Source organism: Melopsittacus undulatus, chromosome Z (genome assembly GCF_012275295.1).
Source record: "Melopsittacus undulatus isolate bMelUnd1 chromosome Z, bMelUnd1.mat.Z, whole genome shotgun sequence".
Classification (NCBI taxonomy): Eukaryota; Metazoa; Chordata; class Aves; order Psittaciformes; family Psittaculidae; genus Melopsittacus; species Melopsittacus undulatus.
Genome location: NC_047557.1, coordinates 5009523 through 5032050, shown reverse-complemented (window position 1 = coordinate 5032050; position 22528 = coordinate 5009523).

Sequence of the window (22528 nt, the reverse complement as noted above, 5' to 3'; positions counted from 1 at the left end):
GCTGGAGCTGCACAGAGGACAGCTGGAAGCAATAATGTTCCAAACCGGGACCACAAAATTTTCTGAGGTTGCCTTTCAGGCCTCTGTGTTTCAGAATATCTTGGTCAGCACATGCCTGTAAATCTCCATCAGATTTGGGAGCAAGCTCTGGAACCAGAAGACTGATTGAAGCAGCTAAAAACACAAAGGCTACTAAATCCACCAAAGTAGAAATGGTCTCAACTAAGGAACTGATGTGTGGGCTCTGTGTTCTGAAATCTTGGTCTGCACAGCTGCTGCAAACTCTTGCTTGGCATGAGATTTCCCAGGCCTCTTGGTAAAATACATCATGCACCCACCCAATGAAGGGAAGCCCCAGTGCAACAAAGCATGGTAACTGTTTTAAGACTGCAGTTGTACAGAGTGAAAGAGGCACAGGAAGTGACTGACAGACTCATTTTCTCCCCTGGAAAATTCTAGGGCAATTTAGCTTTGCAAGTACACTTCCTTACCCTACCCACTACTGCAAAAACCACCTACAGAATAAATGCTTTCCTGTGAAAAAGTACAGATCTTCCATGGTGACAAGTAGCTCAGACCATAATTTTGTGTTCCAGCTGCAAAAACATTTCTAGCTATTATTAAATGCTTTTATTTTTCTTCCCATTCTGCTATTTCTTGCATTTTTCCTTCCTCTGTGACCTTGTATTCTCTTGAGGTTCCCCCATGCTATGAATCACTGTCCCTCATCAAATGACTGTTTTATTACCTTAGTGCTCAGTCTTTTCTTTTGGCAACTTTTCTTTACTTTTGCTTTTCACCCCCTTGTTTTGTTTTTTTTGTTTGTACAAACGAATCTTTACTAACTGGGCTCCTTTCATCAGAAGTCAACAACTGGTGCTACAGGCACTAAGAAGAACTATTAAAGCTCTTCAGCTGTGGGGAATTTTCCCTTTCATGCTTTCTGTTTTTAAATATATGATGATGAGGTTATTTATTATTTACAGTATGATTTGTTTTATTATCCTTCATTATTCCCAACAATGGTAGATGAAGGCTGCGATGCTGGGAAACCCCAGCATCTTCCTGGAGTTCCTATCCTTTTACCATGCATTATATATCAGATAATGAATTACTAAAGGACCAATTTGTATTTTTCTGAACAACTTAGACACTGGCTACTCTGCTAATACTCCTGATGTTTTCTCTAAAGACCAAAATGCTGATATGGCCAGAAAAACTTTTCAATAAATCTGCAGCATGCAAACTGACTGACCTCCAGGTCTTAGATAAGCACAGTGTGGCTCCTGCAGAGTCAGGCAGAAGACGAAACCTTTTTTCCTCATCTGACTTCAAAACCTGCAAGATTCCCATTTTAATAGGTATGTTTTATTTATAGCGCAGCTGCCTACAGAGCTAACCCTGGTATACTGGACACTGGTATATGAATCTCTTAATCTATTTTTTCATATCAGCAGGCTTTCAATCTTGCTTTGCTTGCCCCCTCAATTTTTTTCCCTTAGTTCCCTGCCTCTTTCTCACATTTTCTAGTCCAGCATCCCCACAGACTTTCCCTAAAGACAGAAAATCTTTTCCAAAATGGGCTGTGCTGATGTTTAATATAACAGTGGTTACGATAAATGTTTAAAGAGAGGAAGATGGATCTTATTTCTTTAAGCATCTGTCTTGGAAGGAGCAAATTCAGGGCTCACTGGTGCTTGAAGTGCTCTTTGGCATGCACTGTTTTTGGGAAGTGTAGTTTGCCTTATATATACTTACAGAATCATAGAATCAGAAAATAGTTAGGGTTGGAAAGGACCTTAAAATTATCTATTTTCAATCCCCCTGTCATGGGCAGGGACACCTCACACTAAACCATGCCACCCAAGGGTTTGTCCAACTTGGCCTTGAAGACAGCTAGGACTGGAGCATTCTTAGCTTCCCTGGGCAACCCGTCCCAGTACCTCACCACCCTTACAGTAAAGGAGTTCTTCCTTATATCCAATCTAAACTACCCCTGGGTAAGTTTTAACCCGTTACCCCTTGTTCTACCACTACAGTCCCTAATGAAGAGTCCATCCCCAGCATCCCCATAGTCCTCCTTCACATACTGGAAGGCTGCTATGAGGTCTCCACACAGCCTTCCCTTCCCCAGGCTGAGCAACCCCAGCTGTCTCAGTCTGTCTTCATATGGAAAGTGCTCCAGTCCCCTGATCATCCTTGTGGCCCTCCTCTGGACTTGTTCCAACAGTTCCATGTCCTTTTTATGTTGAGGACACCAGAACTGTACACAATACTCCAAGTGAGGTCTCACGAGAGCAGAGTAGAGGGGCAGGATCACCTCCCTAGGCATGCTGGTCACGCTCCCTTTGATGCAGACCACGATACGGTTCGTTTTGTGGGCTGTGAGTGCACACTGCTGGCTCATGTTCATTTTCTCATTGACCAACACCCCCAAGTCCTTCTCTGCAGGGCTGCTCTGAATCTCTTCTCTGCCCAACCTGTAGCTGTGGTTGGGATTGCTCCAACCCAGGTGTAGGACCTTGCACTTGTCATGGTTAAACTTCATGAGTTTGGCATTAGCACACCTCACAGGCATGTCAAGGTCCCTCTGAATGGCATTCCTTCCCTCAAGAATATCAACTGAACCACACTGCTTGGTGCTTAGGGCGCACTTCTGGAATCACTTAACTTTTAGTATCTAACTGAAACATGTGGATGCCCTAGACTTCTCTTATCAGCAGTGAAAGGATGGATATCTGCACAGGACATTTTGTTAAATCCTGAAGTCTGATTCACTTCCTGTAAGTATCTCTTCAGTTTGTTAACAGTAAAAACTGTCCAGAGTGGCCAAATTTCTCCCTTACATTTCTTCTGTAGGAAGGATGAATCTGCTTCCCAGGGTCACTTCTGTGCACTCTGAATTGACCAAAATAACTCTGTCAGCTGGGGCCAACTTCACTTCCCATTGAATTGTCCAGGAAATTAATATACGATAGATTTATTTATTATTGTTTGGTTTTGGTTTTTTTTTTTGTTTTTTTTTTTTTTTTTTACCTTCGGTAGCTAGCAACAAAGAAAGCAACAAGAATAAAAATCTCCTGCCATATTTAGTTTTGGGGTTTTTTGTTGTTTTTTTGTTGTTTTGTTAGTTTTATTATTCATAAGACTTTCTTAAATGGGAAATTAATAAGAAAATAATACGTTACACTCGTTCTGTTAAAGAGATGGGTGAAAGGCTTAGTGAAACACCTTCAGCATTTGCCTGAAAACCTCACTATTTAGTGCACTTCACTTTAGCACTAATTCTCACAACAAATTCTTGTTGCAATTAATTCAAGCCATCTAAAATTAAAGCATATTAATTAGGCAGCCATCAAAATAGAGAATACATCCTTCCAGGAAATTTGAGCCTTAAATATAACCCTCATAATTTAACTCTTTGGATTTTTAAAGGGAAGAAAGGTATTTTGAAGCAGAACCTTTTTGGGCTATGTAGATATATGACCTCAGATACTCACCTACAAACAAGATAAAGCTCTGTAGCAGTCTAGGTGAACAATGTGACTTCTGCTAAAAAGTGTACATCATTTTGCAGAAGGTTCAGAATCAATGTCAAAAACTGCCTTTCCTTTTACGGAGTTCATAAACTGTAAATCATTAATCTTAGGACTGAAGGTCTCAAATTATTAAAAATAAGAGTTAAGGACACATGCAGTTTCTATCAGGGACATCTAGGAACCAAGATGTGCTCCTGAATTAGATGTGCTAGTTCAAGAGCACATCTTGATTCCTGGGTGTCCTTGACAGAAACTGTATGTTTCTATCAAGGACACAAATATATGTATGCAGCACTTCATGTGTCCCATGAGCTCCATTAAGTGAATTTCAGAGAGCTATGTAAGATCTCCTGGTTTTGCTCTTTGACCAAAAGAAGCTCATTAAATTCAATTTAATTGCAAGTTTCCTCAAAAAATATCTAGTTGCTGTTCTGATTATTTGTGTTTATCCACTGATGGCCTAAAATAAAACCTGTGAGGACTTAAACTGGAACTAACGTGCTTGCAGGCTTTCCCTTAGCATGTAATAATACCCAATGAGGCAAGCTGCCAACTGGATGTCTTCCCCTTTGAAAACTTTTGAAACTGGTACTTTTCTAAACTGCTTGTCCTGCAGCTAAGTGGAAAGCCATCTCTTTTCTTCTCCTCTTTGAGCAGTTCATAGAAAGGGACCAAGAAAAAGTAATTTACATTAGAATTTATTACTTTTTCCTTCTCCTGTCTCCAGTTTTCAAACAGAGTCTTTCTGTACAGTCATCTGAAAAGCTCCAAGATACCTTAATGATAGTTGATAGGTAGGGCGAGCTTCATTTAAAATTTGAACTAGAGGACGATGTGTTCCCCCTTTCCCCTCCCCAACGCCATAATCATGTCACGATAAGATGAGTGAATATGGACAGCAGGACATAAGGAAAACTACATCCAAAGACTCTTTCATTCAAATGAAGTCCAGAATTGAATTAGCTGACAGATCAGATAACATACAGTTATAAAGACACAGTTGACCTGCACCCTAGCAAGGGAATATCAAGTTGAATGAATGCTGTGATATGTGATTTATGACCTAATCTCCTCAAGCATTTTTCTCTTCCCACCATCCCCACTGAAATCTACACCAATTCATTTCAGTGGTAGTGAATGTAATAGGCACTGTAATATGCATCAAGTTTGAGGGGGCAGGTATGAGATGTAATTAACTCTGTTTGCCTTATGGAGGATAACATTGGAGTTGTCAGATTAATGTCAACCTAACAGAGATGCAAGCAATTACCATTTTTAATGGCTTATTTTCTTCTACTCATCCTGCTCTGTAATGTTTGAAACTTGTAGGTCTTTATTCTTAGTGTTATTACTAAAAAAAGTTATTTAGTACTTTTCTATTTGGGGAAATATGTGTTTTTTCAACTTTCCTTAATATTTTCAGTGACAGATACGAATAGCTGTGGCTTTGGCTTTTTAGGTGGATATGCATAGCATTAGCAGTATATTTTTTAAGTATTCTGACTGAATGATGGGACTATGTGTAGGTGACTGTTGAACCCACAGTCTGATAGTACATGCATCAGGGAGTTAAGCATCTCTTCTGAAAGATTTTTTGGTCTCAATAGGTAAGAAGCCACTTTAAGATTTCTTCACATCACAAAACCATCAGAAGCACAAGCAGGTCTGGCACCTGTGGACTTCTATTTTGGAGAATATGCATAAAGTGGTATTGATATTTGTTTCAATAAATTATTTCAAATCTCAGAGAAACAGTCATGTTAGCTGTAAACAGCATGTGTCTTTAAAATACTTATTGAGACTAATAATCTTGCTGCTAGGGAAAAATTATTCCATACCAGTGAAATTCATTTCATATCAATGAATTTGCAAAGTTGCTGATCTGATTCTGTGTTTCCCTGAAACAATTCCTGATATGCACAATCCACAAAATGCTTAGGAATCCTTTAAAACATTTTTAAATCCAGGTTATATAATCTGAACTTGTCACTGTTAAATAATATCTATGGGATTTCGTGCTGAGTTACCCTAAAATTTATACACAACAAGAAGTTTAAAGCAAAATAACAACATAATACCTCGTTTGTAACCTGAAGGTTTTCTTTTAATCTTTCCTCTTTCCCTTAAAGTTATCAGATGATATTCAAACTATCAAAAGTAGTGTGAGAGAAGAAAAAAAACCCACCATTTACTTCTCTGCAAGCTTAAGTGCAATGAGGCACTCTTTGTAGATTTTAAATGTCTGATTTATGCCTAGTTTTAACATAACCCTGTTAAAAATAGCTACTGCTTTGTTATAGAATCATAGTTCCAAACCCCCTGCAGGTTTAGGACCTTGCACTTGTCATGGTTAAACTTCATGAGGTTGGCATCAGCCCACCTCACAAACTTGTCAAGGTCCCTCTCGATGGCATCATAGTCAGTGAAAAAGATATACCAAACTTCTGACTGCAACAGAACATTAGATAAGGCAGCTAAGAGAGATGAGGCGATTGCAGTTATCTTTCTCTACTAATAAAGCCATGAGTCAATAGATTAAAATAATTAAATTTATATTTAAATGAATTTTTGTTCATGAAAGTAATCCAGTAAATTATGAAGGTAAATCATAGAATCAGCTAGGTTGGAAAAGACCTTTAAGAACACCAAGTACAGTTTTACCCCAGCACTGCCAAGTCCACCATTAAACCATGTTACTAAGGACCTTGCCTGCACAGATTTTGAACACTTTTGGGGATGGTGACACCACCACTTCCCTGGCAGCCTGTTCCAGTGCCTCACTACTGTTTCAGTGAAGAAATTTTTCCTAATATCCAATCTAAATATGAGTTAATATCTCAAATGAGAAAATTTTAAGTATATTCCATTTGATCTGTCAGAGCAGAAATTTGAATCTAATGATGCTATAGTATTTTTTCTTAAATATTGTTTCTTATTTTTTCTTTTTCATTTTTTTGTTTGCATTCCTGCAGTTAGTCTCTGTTGCATCACCTGTTGTTCTTTTCAGTGACAAAATCGCTTTACTCCTCAGCAAAGGAACCTATATGCTGTGTAGTCTGCTATTTTCAGCTATGGTTCTATCTCTACTCCTAATGTAGAGAGTCAGGAGTCTTATTTACAGATCCTTATTAGGCAAGATGATCTTAATGTGAATTTTGGCAGAGTATGAGCTAGATTGGAGAGTTGTAGGTTTGATTCCTAAGATGCCCATCTTGATTGACAGGTTTAAAAATCTAAAAATCAACAAAAGATGACTTGTTTTCACATGTTTATGTAACTTCAGAATACGAAACAAATAACAATCATGCCATCTGCTTCATACATTTTTTAAAAAACGATTTTCAGAAAAGTGAGTAAGGGAAAAATTATCAAGGAAAAAGATAGAAAAATGCAGTCCTCAAAGATTAAAATCCATTCTCTCATACCTACAGACTAAATCTAGTGTAAAGTAATTGATACTTAGTTTTATATTCTGAGGAGTATAAGCACATTATTAATCATGTACTTAGTGCAGATAAACCAGAGTTTCCTGTAACATAGTTTAGATAAGGCTGAAAAATCATGATACATAATCTGTTTAATGGACTTGTTAATTTCCCATTGTTTATTTCCATCAAAACGTTTAAATGATCTAAAGTTTTAAAAGAATTTAAATACTTATTTGCTATCAAAATAGATAAGCTACTTTGTTTTTATTAGAGAAATATGAAGAAATAATACTACACTGTCCACTTCTGTCTGAAAAGAAGAACAAACAACACTGGTTCATTCAGGAAAAAAAGTTTAGAATTAGCTTGTGATAACCATACTATTATTTCTTAATGAAATAATTACCAATCGCATTTATGACAAGAGTTTCCAGAATTTAAAAAAAAAACAAACAACTAAAAAAAAAACCAAACAAACCAAACCAAAACCAAAAAAACCCAAACCAGAAAATTATATCTTAAAAGCATTAATGTTATTCATTTGAGGAAAAAAATCAAAACCAGCTGACTCAAAAAGGGTAGAATAAAATTTAAAGCTAATAATTTTAAGCTGTTATATATTTTTCTTCAGTTTTTGCAAATGTTTCAATGAAATGATAAAATATCATTCGTTTCAGCCCATAAATTGTCTCTAAGTTTCTCAAATTTTTTTCTCTAACCTTAATCAACATATTGATTGAAAAGAATATTGGCAAAAACATTTAATTTTCAAGTAATTGATGAATTATTGAAGAAATATTCCTTCAAAATGAATGCCTTCTTTGAAAGAAAGAGTAAACAATAATACACTTACTAAAAGAGGGGAAACAATTAAAAAAATAATATTGCTATTTTAATTCTTTTCATTTGATAACCCAGAAAGAAGAAATCTGTGTACCCCTTATGGAATATTATAGTTCAGCCTTAATATTTCGATAAATTCAACACTATTGCTGCACAGCAAGGCTCAGCCCTGAACTCAGCTTCAGTTACTCCACGCACCTCATGTACTCATGAGGGGAGTTTCAGCTCTACTTTTCTTTACAAGGTAGGTATTTGGTGAGACACTGGAATGAGTTGCTGGTGAGGCACTGGAATGGGTTGCTCAGGGAAGCTGTGAATGCTCCATCCCTGGCAGTGTTCAAGGCCATTTTGGACAGAGCCTTGGGTGAGATGGTTTAGTGGGAGGTGTCCTTGCCCATGGCAGGGGGGTTGGAACTAGATGATCTTAAGGTCCTTTCCAACCCTAACTATTCTATGATTCTGTGTACCTAGCCTCTTAACCAGAATGTTTTGTTACCTGTAAACCATCCAAAATTCACTGGGGGGGACTTCTTTTCTCAATTCAGCTTGCAAAAGAAAATATCATTAGTTTTCTGCTGGAAGCTAAACCCAGCCACAGAAGCTTTACAGTTTATAGCAAAACTGTGTTTCAGCATGGTTCTGATGGAAGATTTTCAACAAGCTCTATTACTGAAGTCTCGGTAGGGTACGTGTGGCCAGGACTGTACTGTACTACAAAGCAATGTGAACAGAGTGTGATATACTTCCTAATTTTGCTGTCTCTGAAAATGAATAAAGAGATGTTACTGAAACATTTCATCTACTACATGCACGTATTTGTGAAGGACTGAAGAAGTACTAATGAATTTTAAAAAGCACATGGGTGTTTCAGGAGCAAATGACATGGAATAAGAAGGAAATGAGAAAATATTGGAAGAATTTGTAACAAGTCTGGTAAGATATACTATTGAGAACAGCCAAATAGAGTTTTTTAAATAACATTTAAAAGAAAAAGGGAAAAAACCCACAACAACTTAATATTATTCCACTCTGCGTACATTTGATATTTTGGTGACAGCAAAGATTTGCTTTATATTTATTAAGACTTGCCTTGACACTGAGTAATAATGATCACTAGAAACACTACAGCTTCCTAAACTTCCTTTCGATGGTAGCTGGCCCTGGGACTAGCAGAAGGTACTTTGATCTCATAATCCATGTGACTTTGCACTGGGGAGGAAGTTTGTTCCCATTAGCAGTTCTCTATTGAGTCTGTTATAAGACCTATGGTAAAAAGCAGATTGTTCCAACATGGGTTGTTGTCCCTGATGTCGAGCAGCACTAGTTTCTATTCACTGTGAAGTTAAAACAGCCTTCACCATTCACATTTTTGCAGGTCTAAGTATCTGGTGCTTCCCACCACCCTGCACCTAGTAGAGACTAAATTCTAGCTGAGAAACATAAAGTCCCTGAGACTCAAGAGTAAATATCTCACCCCATGTCCTCATGCCTACATAACATTAGTGCACATGAACAAGGTATTGTTCTGCCCTTAATTCATACTGTTGCTTATACATAGCAAAGTTCAAACTTCTTGTCCACCACAGGTGGATTCATCGCTTAAAGGTACATTAAGAAATCAGAAAAGACTTGATTCTATGTTAAACAATGAGGAGATTACTCAAAACTAAGGAAGTAAAAAAATTAGAAGTGCCCTTAGGAAAAATTATCCAAGTCAGTTACTAACAGTTTATGTGTGTGTCAGCTGCAATATTATATGTATGATAGCCTGGAAAGACTAGACCTGTCTTTCAGCTATGATTGTCAGTTCAAAATATGTTCACAAATATCCTTTCTAATTTTATTTTTAAGGACCAGCCCAAGGGTGGATACAGAAATTCTTGCTTTTGTAAACAAAATAGAGCAGGTTTTGAATTTTTTTTCTAGGTTGTTCATCATTGTTCTAAAGCAACTTGTTACTATTCCTAGAGCTGTACATAATGTCCAAATAGTCTGCTTCACTGGATAGACTGTTTTAAATTACCAGCCTCTCTGATTTAAAGGTCTATTAAGCAACCGACCACACTGAAATCTATAAGAAGCAATAATTTCACCTGTTACTGTGACTCAGCTATGAAGATAGTAATGAAGTAATGGTGATCAGCAGCAGATTTAAATCTCAACAGCTGTTTTTGCAGAGAACATGAATTTATGCCCCAGCTTCCTGGTGCTGAATACATTTGTAATGTATTTCATGATAACTTTATCTCTGTCTTTACAATCTAATATTTCTTATTACAAATATTACAACAATTAATATTTATGTGTATCTTCATACACGGTATTTCATAAAGATTCATAGCTTGGCCAAAATGATACCTTCCCACTTCTAGATTACTGGGATATGTTCCTGTCTTCAGTTTATAGAAAGTAAAAAACATAATATTAAGAAGTATTCAGTAACTCTTCTACCAAGAGGCAGGACGCTTCATTTTTAAATCCCTCACTACGAGCCAAAATCCAACTTTATCACTGTAAAACTTGCAACATAACCATTATCTTCAGATTAAAGCTAAAAGCTTTTGATATGACAAGCAGGCAATTCATCCTGTTTATCATCTGACAGCTAATTCCCTTCTCCTCCTCCTGCTGCAATAGTGGAGTACAAGTGTTCATTTTGTCGCACTAGCTTTACCCTGACTGAATTTATTTCCTTAATGCATGTTTGTATTAATCTCCAGATTGTCTTCAAAGTGAGAAGGTGGATTATGTTCCTGCCAAAATTTTAGTGCTTATAAATAATTGATATAATCTCACTGGAGTTCAGAGAGAATTCTTAACCATTCCATCAATCTATTTTAAATAGTGAGCACAGACTGGGGGAAAAGGGAGAAACAGAGATGGAAGGTAATTACTTTTAGCTATAAAATGTCTAGCTAGAATATCCAGCCTTTAATTTTATAAATTTTCATTTGCTTCTATCTGCCTTTATAGATGAATATACTAGTTGTCTGAGTGCTAGTTTTGCCAGTTACCATATTTATACCTCCCCCCATTCAAATGGCCAGACATCATACAGAAATAGTAAAAGGCAGACCTATTTTGGCCTTTGCAGCTATAATCTCATTCACTGAGAAATTATTCTGCTTGTGGACTACAGAATTTCTTGTTTAAATTAAATATGCATCAACTGGTCCTGTACTAAAGCTTGGGCTTAACAATGAGAAAACTGGAACTTTATTTATTTATTTATTTAATATTTTAATGGGAAAAAAAATAGAAACAAAGTCCTTAAAGAGACATGCATGTTTTTAATTACTGAAATTAATTTTAGGTAGTAAAGGATTCATGCCAGTTTAAAACTTAATGAATGTGGCTCAGCTACTTAGTAATAGAACAGTATTATTTCCACCTCTTCACCAATTTCACAGTACTCAGATTAAATTCACAGATTCTGTTACAGCACTAATTCTGAGAACAATTCTCATAGTTAAATGCACAGGGAAAGTTTATTGTGTGGTGATGACAGTGTATGCTGTTAAACGTGTCTCAAACCTGACCAGCACTGCCTGATGCACCTAGTGCTATGTTTGGCTTCACTCTTGGACTTCCTCTGACAAGTTGCAAATTTATAATTTACTGGGTAGTGCTAGAGTCCAGATTTGTATCTGAATTTCAAAACACTGCCAGGATGCAGGAATGAGACTGTTCTTGAAAATCACGGGCAGTGCCCTTCACACTGTTACCCTGGATCACCTCATCCTTAGGAATAATTGATCCAGGTAAAGGTACTAGAACTTTGAAAGAAAAGTAGGATGCTCACCCAAATATATATTACTTGTAGATAGGGAGTTGCAAGCAGAGATAATGACCAAGAATCTGGCATACCTTAGAAATGTATGGGAAATGAGCTCCCCAAATTTTGTGTGACACATAGGAGACAGAAAAGATTTTAAAGTTTAGATAGACCTACTCTAAATATAACAGGCCCAGAGATGAGCCCTTCAAACTGTAAAGATTTTCGGAACATCCCAAATATTCTTATAAATATGGTATCTGAATAATTTATCAAGGAAAGTTTCAGTTGAGATGAAAAGGATCCTTTTGCAAGGAAATATCTCTGCTGTTTTCACTCACCATGCTTATGCAACCACCTCTCATCTGGTTACAGCTTCACCAGGAAGTTTCTTGGAGTATGTGAACTAGGTTTCTTTCAAGTGAAATCATGCTGAATGTAGAAAATGTTCTCTAGAAGCATAATGCAGTACAGTGCTGGTGGGTGCAAGGCACAGGACCAGGTCAATGTTTGAAGTAATACCCTTTCAGTGTCAAAGCATAGATGTCAGGTCCTCAATACCATCGATTTTTCTTTATACATCTGCTCTTCCTGGACTGATTTGCTAAAGCTGATCTAGTGACCACAGTCCCCTGAAATCACAAGTGTAACAGATTTCTATGAGAAGTGTTTTGATTAAGAGAAAACCTAATGAACAATATGCTAGAGAAAAATATTTTCCGTATGTGGGTATCCTGTACTCATTGAGTTGTGTTTTCTGTTGAGAAATGAGAGCCTGTGAGACAACAACCAGAACCAAAAGATTAACATGATATTTAATATCAGAAGTTCTCAATTTCAAAGTGTCTTTATATGGCTGATAATTCTGTGGCTGAGATACTTCAGGAAACTTTCAAAATAAACAGGGGACCCTACTATTTTCCAGCATTAACATGTAGAAGAGAACCTCTACTACTGATTTTTTGAGTAAGTGGATACTCTTCTTCAAATCAGGACTTGCCACAAAGAGTAACAAATCCAAATCAAGTCCTGGAATCAATTACCCTACTTTAATGCATGATGGAGCAGTGGGGTGGGGTGAATGTGGTTGATATTTCCAGTCTTACAGTGGCTCAGCCTGAGGCTTTTCTCTGCTGGAGTAAGCTGCTCTGGCCGCAGGTATTCCTGAGAAAGCTGTAACAGAGTCCAGCAATACAAGTATGTAGGCTGTGTACCTCTGAAAAAATTCTTTGAGTAATTTTCATCATAAAAGACATCATCTCCCTGTTTTGTTCTCCCCCCCAATCCTATTTTTAAGAAAAGACAGTCCCTTTTAGAAGCTTTTATTTTTAATGCTCTGTTTTTTCATCTAACAATGGAGGATGATTGAAGAGCTGAGACCCAAAGACTCTTCAATTTTCCAAATTGGTTTAATTTGATGAAGAAGGAATGCTACATTTCGTTAAATTATATTATGATAAAGAGGAGCTGGTAGCTTCTCAGCATGAATCTGAAAGCAAATTATTTCCACAAAAAAGGACGATGTATTTAACCAGACAAGTAATTATGTTGTGGTGCTACTATCTCCCCTGCTTCAAATTAGAAAAAGAATTCAATTATCACTCCATTAGATCAAAAAATAATTTTAGTGATACATTCAAATTGAATTCATTTATTCTTAAACATGCTCTGGATTAACCTTCATGCATTTTACTGATTAGAATCTTCAATCAATATTTTTACTTAAAATTCTGCATTAACTTGCTACAATTTTTGTTTTATGTTAACATATTCTGTTACTGATTTTTCCTATGCATTATATTATGAAGCATATTTAATTTTCCAGATCAGATAAGTGAGTTTCTCACACAGATTAATAAAATAACTTTATTTTTCTGTTATTTTGCCTTCTGGCCAACTTTCCAGGTAACAAATTCACATGACCCTCTTGAGATGTTGTAAAGGTGTAAGTTTAGAGGTAGAGAAAAAAAATAAAAAATATGTTTTTTTATAAACCTATGGTTTGCTTGACTTTTCTATTTTACACTTTGGCTCATATCTTACATTATTCCCTGTATGTTTCCTTCTCTCCCACAACTTGATGAAGCAATCTAGAAACCCATGCAAATAAGAAATAAGAGTAATGTCTTTGTTAGCTTGGTAGCTCTTGTTCAATATAGGGATAACCTGGTGAAGCTTAAGAGCCTGCAGATCAGACAAGTTGAGCTACTGCCTTTTTATGGCCTTAAGCTGTGTGAATATATAGACAAGCAACTAGCAAGCCTCCTGGGCTAACATGACTTCAATCCTGAGAGCTAGCTTACAGGGCTGGTCCAACCACAGAAGATGCAGGGCCCAATTCAAAGCCACACCTCGAATACTGTGTTCAGTTTTGCGCCTAAGAAAGACATTGAGGTGTTGGAGTGGGTCCACAGAAGGGCAATAGAGCTGTTGTAGGGGCTGGAGTATGTGTGACAAGGAACAGCTGTGGGTCCTGGGGGAGTGCAGTCTAGAAAAGGGAAGGCTCAGGGGGGACCTAATCACTCTCTATAACTACCTGAAATGAGGTTGTAGTGAGGTAGGTATCAGTCTCTTTACCCAAGTAAAAAGAGATACGACAAAAGCAAATGGCCTCAAGTTGCATCAGGGGAGGTTTAAATTCTTTTAAGTTACCTTACCAGCATGCACTGCATATTTTTCCTGTGGTGTTTTAAATCACCTAGCCCATTTTCTGCAATTCAAAATCAATATAACTTGGAAAATATGACTGTTCCACATTTTGCTCCTTTGTTGCCATTTCTTTAATTTCTATTTATTGCATTCCTCACTACAGAACTTAGGTGTGTGATATGTTTTTGGCAGCTTATTATCATCTTTGATGGTTTAATTTTGACTCATTCACCAATTAAACATTGAAAACTCTTAGTTAAATAACACTGATTTATTTTTCCATCAAATTGTATTCATCCAGATGTAACCCATCATCACCTATTGTATTCATTATTTCTCTCTGGTTATTTCTCTCCTATTTGATATAAATGGTATAAGCTATTAGGTAACATTTGCCTTCCTTATTCAAAGTCCTTAGAAAAAAAATCCCAAACTTAAAGGTCATTTTTATCTGAAATAGAAAAAGTTATTATGGATTTAAAGTAGTGCCTTTACAAATAGTCTAAGATTTTTGAGGCCATTTTTTTTTTACTAAAAAATGAAAACCCCAGTCTTTTCTTCTTATACTGAATAACCCATGATTTAATTTTGTCTTTCCTATAAGCAAAACCTGGTCTTATTTTCCAACTCTTCTCCATGGCCTAAAACCTCTCTTTACTATAAAGCTCTTTTAAGTTCAGTCAGATCACTGATCTGTGTGAAGTTAATACCTTGAATCACTAAATTAACAACTCAGAACCAAACCATGAGTTTATTTGTGGTGTCACTCCCACACCATCTATCAACTTTATTTCTTCTGTTTTCATTATAGCCCAAATGTAACATCCCATTCAGACAAACCATGCCAATATGACAAAAAATGATGGTTTTATTGATGCAGTCTCTTCAATAAGCTTTCTACCTCAGACCTTTGACAGAAAAACTCCTAAAATTGCTGTTTTCTTCATTTTGAGAGTTATACTTGTTTGCTCTTATTTACTCCTATTCTGCTGTTCTCCTGAATTTCATTTTACTAATGCTTTTCTTTCATACTTTGCTTCATCAATCTTATTACATCTTCATATAAGGAGAAGAATTTGTCTGTGTGGAGACAAGCTATGAATGAAACTTACCCCATTTCTGCTCTAGAAGCTGCCAAGCTCACAATTTCACCATCATTTGACGTCAACATACTTTTACTGTAATATTTTATGCCTTAACCAGTCTTCACACACAACATTAAATGATCCTTACATGTCCAGCAGGACTTGCCTATTCTTTTCCAAAGTCCCTGAAGCCTGCTGTAACATGTGGATATTCACAGGAGAGCAATATAAATTATGTTGTGTATCATCATAAGTGGATTTACCAATTTCCATTTTAGAAAAGAAAAAGAAAAGATTACAAAGTTACATCTTGTATTTTCACTGCTGAAATGAATAGAGTAACCTGGACTTCTTGCCTTCTTAACTTTCTGGATTTCTTTAGATGACAATTGATGAAAAGCCTCTTTGTAGTTGATTGCATTTTAGTCTCAGGAAGTCCCAGCATGGTCCATCAGTTCTTGCTCTGTTCCTCTAGGCAGGATGACCAAGAGCTTGACACTTTCAGTCATTCAGAAACTTCTCTGCATCTTTCAGATCCTTGGTTCCTACTAGGTCTGCTAGGTTCATGTCTACTCTTTCATTATCCACCATGGTGCCACTCAGAAGTATTATTGGGAATGATTTCCTGAAGTGGCTTTCCAATTAGACTTATTTTACTTAAAACCTGCAAGGCACTGAAACTTGTTTCCAAGGCACATAATTTCTCCCCAGCATGACCACTATATTTTTGCTTTGTGTCTCATAAATCTCTGGCTTGCCATCATGAAGAAAAAATTGTATATGTGCAGTGGTTCACAGCAATTTTTCTTTCACTGTTTGCATTGGCTACCAGCTGCTAAGTCCAAATGAAACAGGAGGAATCAGTCTCTTAAACTTCCTCTTTGTGATTCCTGTTCACCTCTGTCATAAACTGGATTGGCAGAGGATTTATTTTAAACTGAATTTTGATGATCAGTTTACAGTCCCATTTCCCACCAATATTTTAGCACTTTTACTTCTATACTAACACCTTGAGACTGAATTTTGTAAAAATTTCCAGAAATGGGTGATTCATGGATGGACCACTCACAGTTTCATTTCATCCATTTCTATCAAGGTGTGGGCATGGCTGATCTCTCCAGCTGTGAAAAAATACCAAAACCAAACAACAGACAGGTACATGCCAGTTGGAAAAGTCTTCTCAAGCACTTAGAGGCAGTCAGATGTAAAGGACCAGCAGCAGCAGAGGGTGAAGTAATACTTACAGAAAAGTAAGCATGGAGTGGGGACAGTGTCTTGGGGACAAGGGACGTGTTGCTTTTAAAGAGTTGCCATTTGGAAACAAGAAGAAACAGTGTGTGTTATGTTGATATGAGCCAGCAGAGAAACATATTGAAAGCTGGCTAGCTTCAATGTACAGACAGACAACAGGGGAGTTGAAATATAGCAAGAGGACTGTATATGTGGGAAGCTGTCCTGGGTTCAGCAGTAGCAGTCATTTTTTCTTCTTCTTGGTAGCTGGTGCAGCACTGTGCTTTGACTTTTTGGCCTGGGAACACTGCTGATAGCACTTATGTTTGTAGTTACTGCTCAAATGTTTACTCTGATCAAGGACTTTGTGAGTCTCATGCTCTGCCAGGGAAGGAGGGGAGGCCAGGAGGAAGAAGGCAGGACACCTGACCCAAGCTAGCCAAAGAGGTATTCCATACCACAACACGTCATGCCCAGGGAGGTAACTGGGAGTTCACTGCAAGGGCTCTCACTTGCTCTCTTCCGGGTGGGGCTTGTTTCAGCAGGGGGTATCGTATTCTCTCCCCCAGTTTATTTCCTCTACCATTATTTTTATTGGTGGTAGCAGTAATGATTTGTGTTGTACCTTAGTTACTGGACTGCTCTTATATCAACCCGTGGGAGTTACATTCCTTTGATTCTCCTCCCCATCCCTCTGGGAGCATGGGGGGGGGGGGGGGGGGGGTGGGGTGGGGAGAAAGAGACTGTGGTTGGGTTTTAAACCATGACAGAAGTGATGCTCAGCTGAACACCATTACAAGTCCCACAAAACTCGTTTGCCCTCTCACAATTTTTAGTGTTTAACTTATGGGAACTAATGGGAACCTCAGGAGGCAAGAAAGAAATATAACCCATATGTGGTCCAAGCAAACTGCTAAAATCTTTATGTTCTAAGGAAAATATATATATTTTTTTTTTTCCCATGGACAGCTGAAATCTTTTCTGAGCTATTCCAAAAGACTTTTGAAATGTATAACCAAGAACAGATATTAGATGAAATGAGACTGAGCATCTGCATGCAGTGGACAGGTAGTCCTTAGCTCTGTAAATATCCCATGCCTTAAGCTTTTTCTCTTATATGATCCCTGCTTTTTTTCCCTAATTTATTTCACAGTTTCCCATTTTTGTGGGGTGATGCTGTGCCATTTGCCTATATTCTGACATCTTTTTTGTGACAAGCACCAGATCTTGGTTTTGGATTTGAGTTTTTTTCAAGGAGTACCACAATAACATTGGTTTTGCATTCTTGTAATGTATGTTAATTACACAACATTGGCATCAGCCAACTGAAGATTATAAGGAACACTACACAGGCATTGCCATTATCCTTGGTAATTAAACACCTTAATGTCTGCATTTTCAGTGTTGCTGTTAATTTTCATGGGTTTTTTTTCTTTTTTCTAAATAGGGAACATCCTCAGATCTCTTTCTCCAGGCATGCATCTAAATCTGAAACACTGCAGTCTATTTGAAAGAAAGAAGAAAATTGTAACCACTGAGTTCAGCTTACGCAAAAAAGGGGAAAATTTCATGTTCATTGAGCTAACCACCCTGCACTACACTGTTTTCTTTTAATCTAATGCCATTGCATCACCTTTCTTTTGTGCTGGCAGAGTCAATTATAACCACAGATTGCTACATGGAATTGTAGTACTAGTAAAACTGTTAACACCTAGCTGCTCTGGCACATGACCACACTAAACAGCTTATTAAGGTTCAGCCATCAGCTCTGATGAGTTACGTGCAGCAAAGAGCTGTGATTTACTTCCAACTCACTTCATTACAGAAATCAATGAATTCACTGATCAAAGCCATGAACAGGAAGATGAACCCAAACTGGCCACCATTTCATTTGAGATCTCAAGATGTTACAAGTAAGACTGTACCAAGAACCTATTTTGAGGCTTTCAAAAAATGAAGCAATGGTAACAAAATTATACAGATTTTTACCCTGATATTAAAATAATTGTAGTATTTTGCAAATAATATAAATAAAATCGAACAAAAAGGCCAGTAGAATACTGTGGCACAAAAGTATTACAGACTTCCACACAACTGAAAATCCAATTGATTTCACTGAAGGAGCATTACATTTACATTTGAATAGCTACCTAAATGCTGGCTTACATCTCCCTCCTGTAAAGCAGGCAAAGAGGGAATCAGAATTATAGAATAGTTAGAGTTGGAAAGGACCTTAAGATCATCTAGTTCCAAGCCCCCTGTCCAGCCTGTATCAATGAGGTTCTGGATGGTTATAGTTGCAGTTAGTGTGTTTAAATCCCATAAGACATACAAAGCTGATGAAAACATAAGATATTTCCGTTGGAGTACACAAACTTGAAATAACATGAAATGCTGTGTAACTATGAAGTATATTACACTTTTTTGTAGGATCTTGCGGTGTATCACTCTATTTCCTGGCTACCCTCTGTAAAGGCATGGCATTTATCACATGGTTCCACAATTTATTCATTAAAATTTAATATATCATATTCCTTGCCTTCCTGGTATCCGAATACTGTTAGATGTTAATTACAAAATCAAATGCTAAACAAAGCTTTGGAGACAGCAAGTCCTCAGGAAAACAAAACAAGAGCAAAGGAAAACATGAGCAGGTGTAATAGAACATGAAGAGGGAATAAGGACAAATTAGAGAATGAAAGTAACCACACTTAAAAAATGCAAAAAGAAGTCCAAGATGTGCTAATCATAAAATGTCCTATTATGCAAACGTAACAGTAATTGCTGAGCATATGTATTTGAATCTCAGAAGGAGAGAAAAAAATATGTAACAGCTACTGGTGTCATATTGAACATTTGAGTAATTTAAGATATTGCTTTATATTTCATTTGGAGGTGCCCTCCCCCCCAGAAGAGCATCCTTACTGCATACAAATGAAAAGCTCCAAAACACTGGTTAATATTTTTGGGTTAAAACATCTTATAAAGGTTTTACAAGGGAGATAGTTGCTGAACTCTTTGGTGTAGAATTGAAGTATCAGTGCAGAGTGAAAGAAAATGATCTGAGAGAAATGAAGAAATTTAAAAGACAGTGAGTAAAAGAAGGATTATAGTAGAAAACTAAATTAATTAGATGCATAAAGGACTGTAAAGACTTAAAGCTTTTAAGAAGGTATGCATTTCATGCCTTCTGGTATCAGTGTTCAGTATTATACTGGGGGAAAAAGTGTTTGTGTTTTTCTGTTTATTTTGTAATGTTTTCAGGTTTAGGTGTTTTTTTCTTTTTGGGTGCTTTTATGAACAAGAAGTCCTTGATAGTAAAATTAGCCCCATGAAGGTAATAACTGCATCCCCTGTAACTGCCTGTGTAGAGTTCAAACATGATTTCACCTAGTAAAAAATATTTATTTTGTCTTCTAAAGCAGTGTTACCATAAAGGGAAGTCAATGTGGTCTCTAGAAGCAGAGGGAAAGAAGGTGTAGTCATTGCCCTCTTCATCTCAGATTTGCATAATGATCTTACTATGAAGAACTCCTGGTTAGAAAAAAAAAGGGTTAACTGCTGGGATCAATTTCCTGCCCCAGTTTCTAGCACGGCCTAAATACTGAAACAAGACTGGTATGACTTTTTTTTCTTCCTGTAGCACAGAACAAAACATATGGGACCATCAAAAGTTTACAGTTGTGGGCAAAATGGCATGTAACTTGTGGGAAGATGAATGACACTAAAGAAATGCATATCCTGAACATCATAAGAAGGAATAAAGTTGTGATGCAATGTAACAGAAAGTACATTTCTGAGATTTAGAAATCTTTTACAGAGGCAGCAAAAAAATAAGTATCTCCCTTACCATCAAAAATTGCAATGGCTATATCTAAAAGATTTATACTGCCTTGCAATGCCCAGGGTGGTGCAGCTCCAGATGAAGACACTGTCATTTAGGTGCTTGTGTATGAAGGAAGAGAAAGCCTAAACAGCCAAGACATCTTTACGATCTCAGTAGCTGTGACACTGAGCACAAAAAAATCTCATACCCTATACAGCAATGGATGGAAACAGTGTAGGATACCCTGAAATGCCCCACATGCTCTAATATAACGTACTATGCACCTTAAATCCAAGCAGTGAAGCAGACCCTTAAATGACCATAGTCACTGAGTGTAGAGGGAGCTACCTTACACAAGGACACCTCTATTAAGGTTATTTAATCTGCAGCAGAATCCTACCCCTCAAGTGTTTCATATGAATACAGGTTAAGAGAAAATCTCATATGAAACAGTTTATTTCTCAGAAACTTTACAGGGGTTGGTCTAAAATGCAAACATGGCATCTGGTCCTGCTACTGTAACACAAATGACCAAACACCAACTGCCACAGGTTGGGGGGATGTGTGTCTAAAGTAGATCCATGCTTTGCACTGTGTGTTCTGCAATCAAATTCTGGTCATGGACTAAGGGAGAAAAATAAAGCCAGATAAAGATGATTAGCAAATGCATAAATATAACAACAAAGAGAAAAACTCTTGTCCTGCTCCACTCTCCTGGTCTTACCTGTCCTGATTCTCTTTAGGAGGGTTCCAGTATGATCGCAAACACAATACGAAACAATTAAATAGAAAACATCTCTTTAGAATTATTTCAAGGCTTTTATTTTTAAATTATCTCACAGGATGGTGGGAGAGGGATTGTTTGAGAACTGGTAGGGAAAATAAACCCCAAAGACTGAATTCAACAGGTACATCAATCAAGTCATTCTCTCCATTTGATCCTTTAAAGTGATTATCCTCAGGCTACCCGATTATCTCTCATCCAGCTGACATGTCACCCACTCAGGAGTGAAGAGATATCACAAACAGTGACTTCAAAGGCTTTGGTTATTTTTCTTTAAGAAAGTAGATATTGCTAAATTATTTCTCATCAGTCCATCCGTCCATGCTCTGCTTACCTATCCAAGCATCCAAACAGATGTGATTCCTTCTTACTTTTATTTAGTGGAGACACTATTGCAGAAATTCACTTTACCAGGGGTAATTTTATTTTTGATGTAGCTATACTTTTCCTATTACTTTTCAGTGTCTTGTAATAACACTTATGCAGTCATCCACACCTACATTCTCCACTCATTTACTAACACATTGTGCAATCTTTTCAAACATGGCATGGAAAAAGCATTGTATGGGGATGTTACAAGATTTTCCATTGTTTTCAGATAGCCACCATACGGAGGATGGAAAGGAATTTACTGGGAAAAGTGAGGAACCTTTGGCAATGTGCTGTAAAATCTCTGAGATACCAGGCTGAGAACATAAACTACCAAAAAATTCATCTTAGGTGTTAAAGGTTCCATATGAAGTCCTATTGCCTAAAGCCATCAGACCACATTACAGAGAGAGGTTGTTTTTTTCTAAAGATGGCATGCTTTCAGGTCTTATAAAGAACCATGACATAAACAAAACTAATGTACAAGTGTGAGCTAGCAACAACTTTGAAACTCTGTCTCTGGAAGGAGAGAGTGATCCCCTCAGGTAGTCATTTAGACACACTTAGATGTACATGTAAGAAGCCTTCCTTTAGGAGACAGAGATTTACTTGATCTACCCTCATGACTGCTGCAAACCCAAGATCTTTGTATGGTGAAAATTTAGAGACCTGTATGGACAAGCTGGACAAAATAAAAGAAATCAGAGAAAAAAAAAAATAATGTTCCTGTCCTTTTGGATTAGTGGAACTTTGGCACGAGTTGCAACTGATTTTCCCAAGTAACACAGGAAGCTAGTAAGAGATCTGGGAATTCCTCTTAAATGCCTTCATCCTATTTCCATCTCTGCTGTTTCAAGTTAGCCAAACAACCCGAATGACATTTATCCAGATACCACTATGGAGAGAGAACTCACTTGTAATACCAGAAAGAATATTAAGTTACAGAAAAATCAAATAAAAAATTGAGCAGAGAAATGAAACTTACCTAAGAGGAGATCAC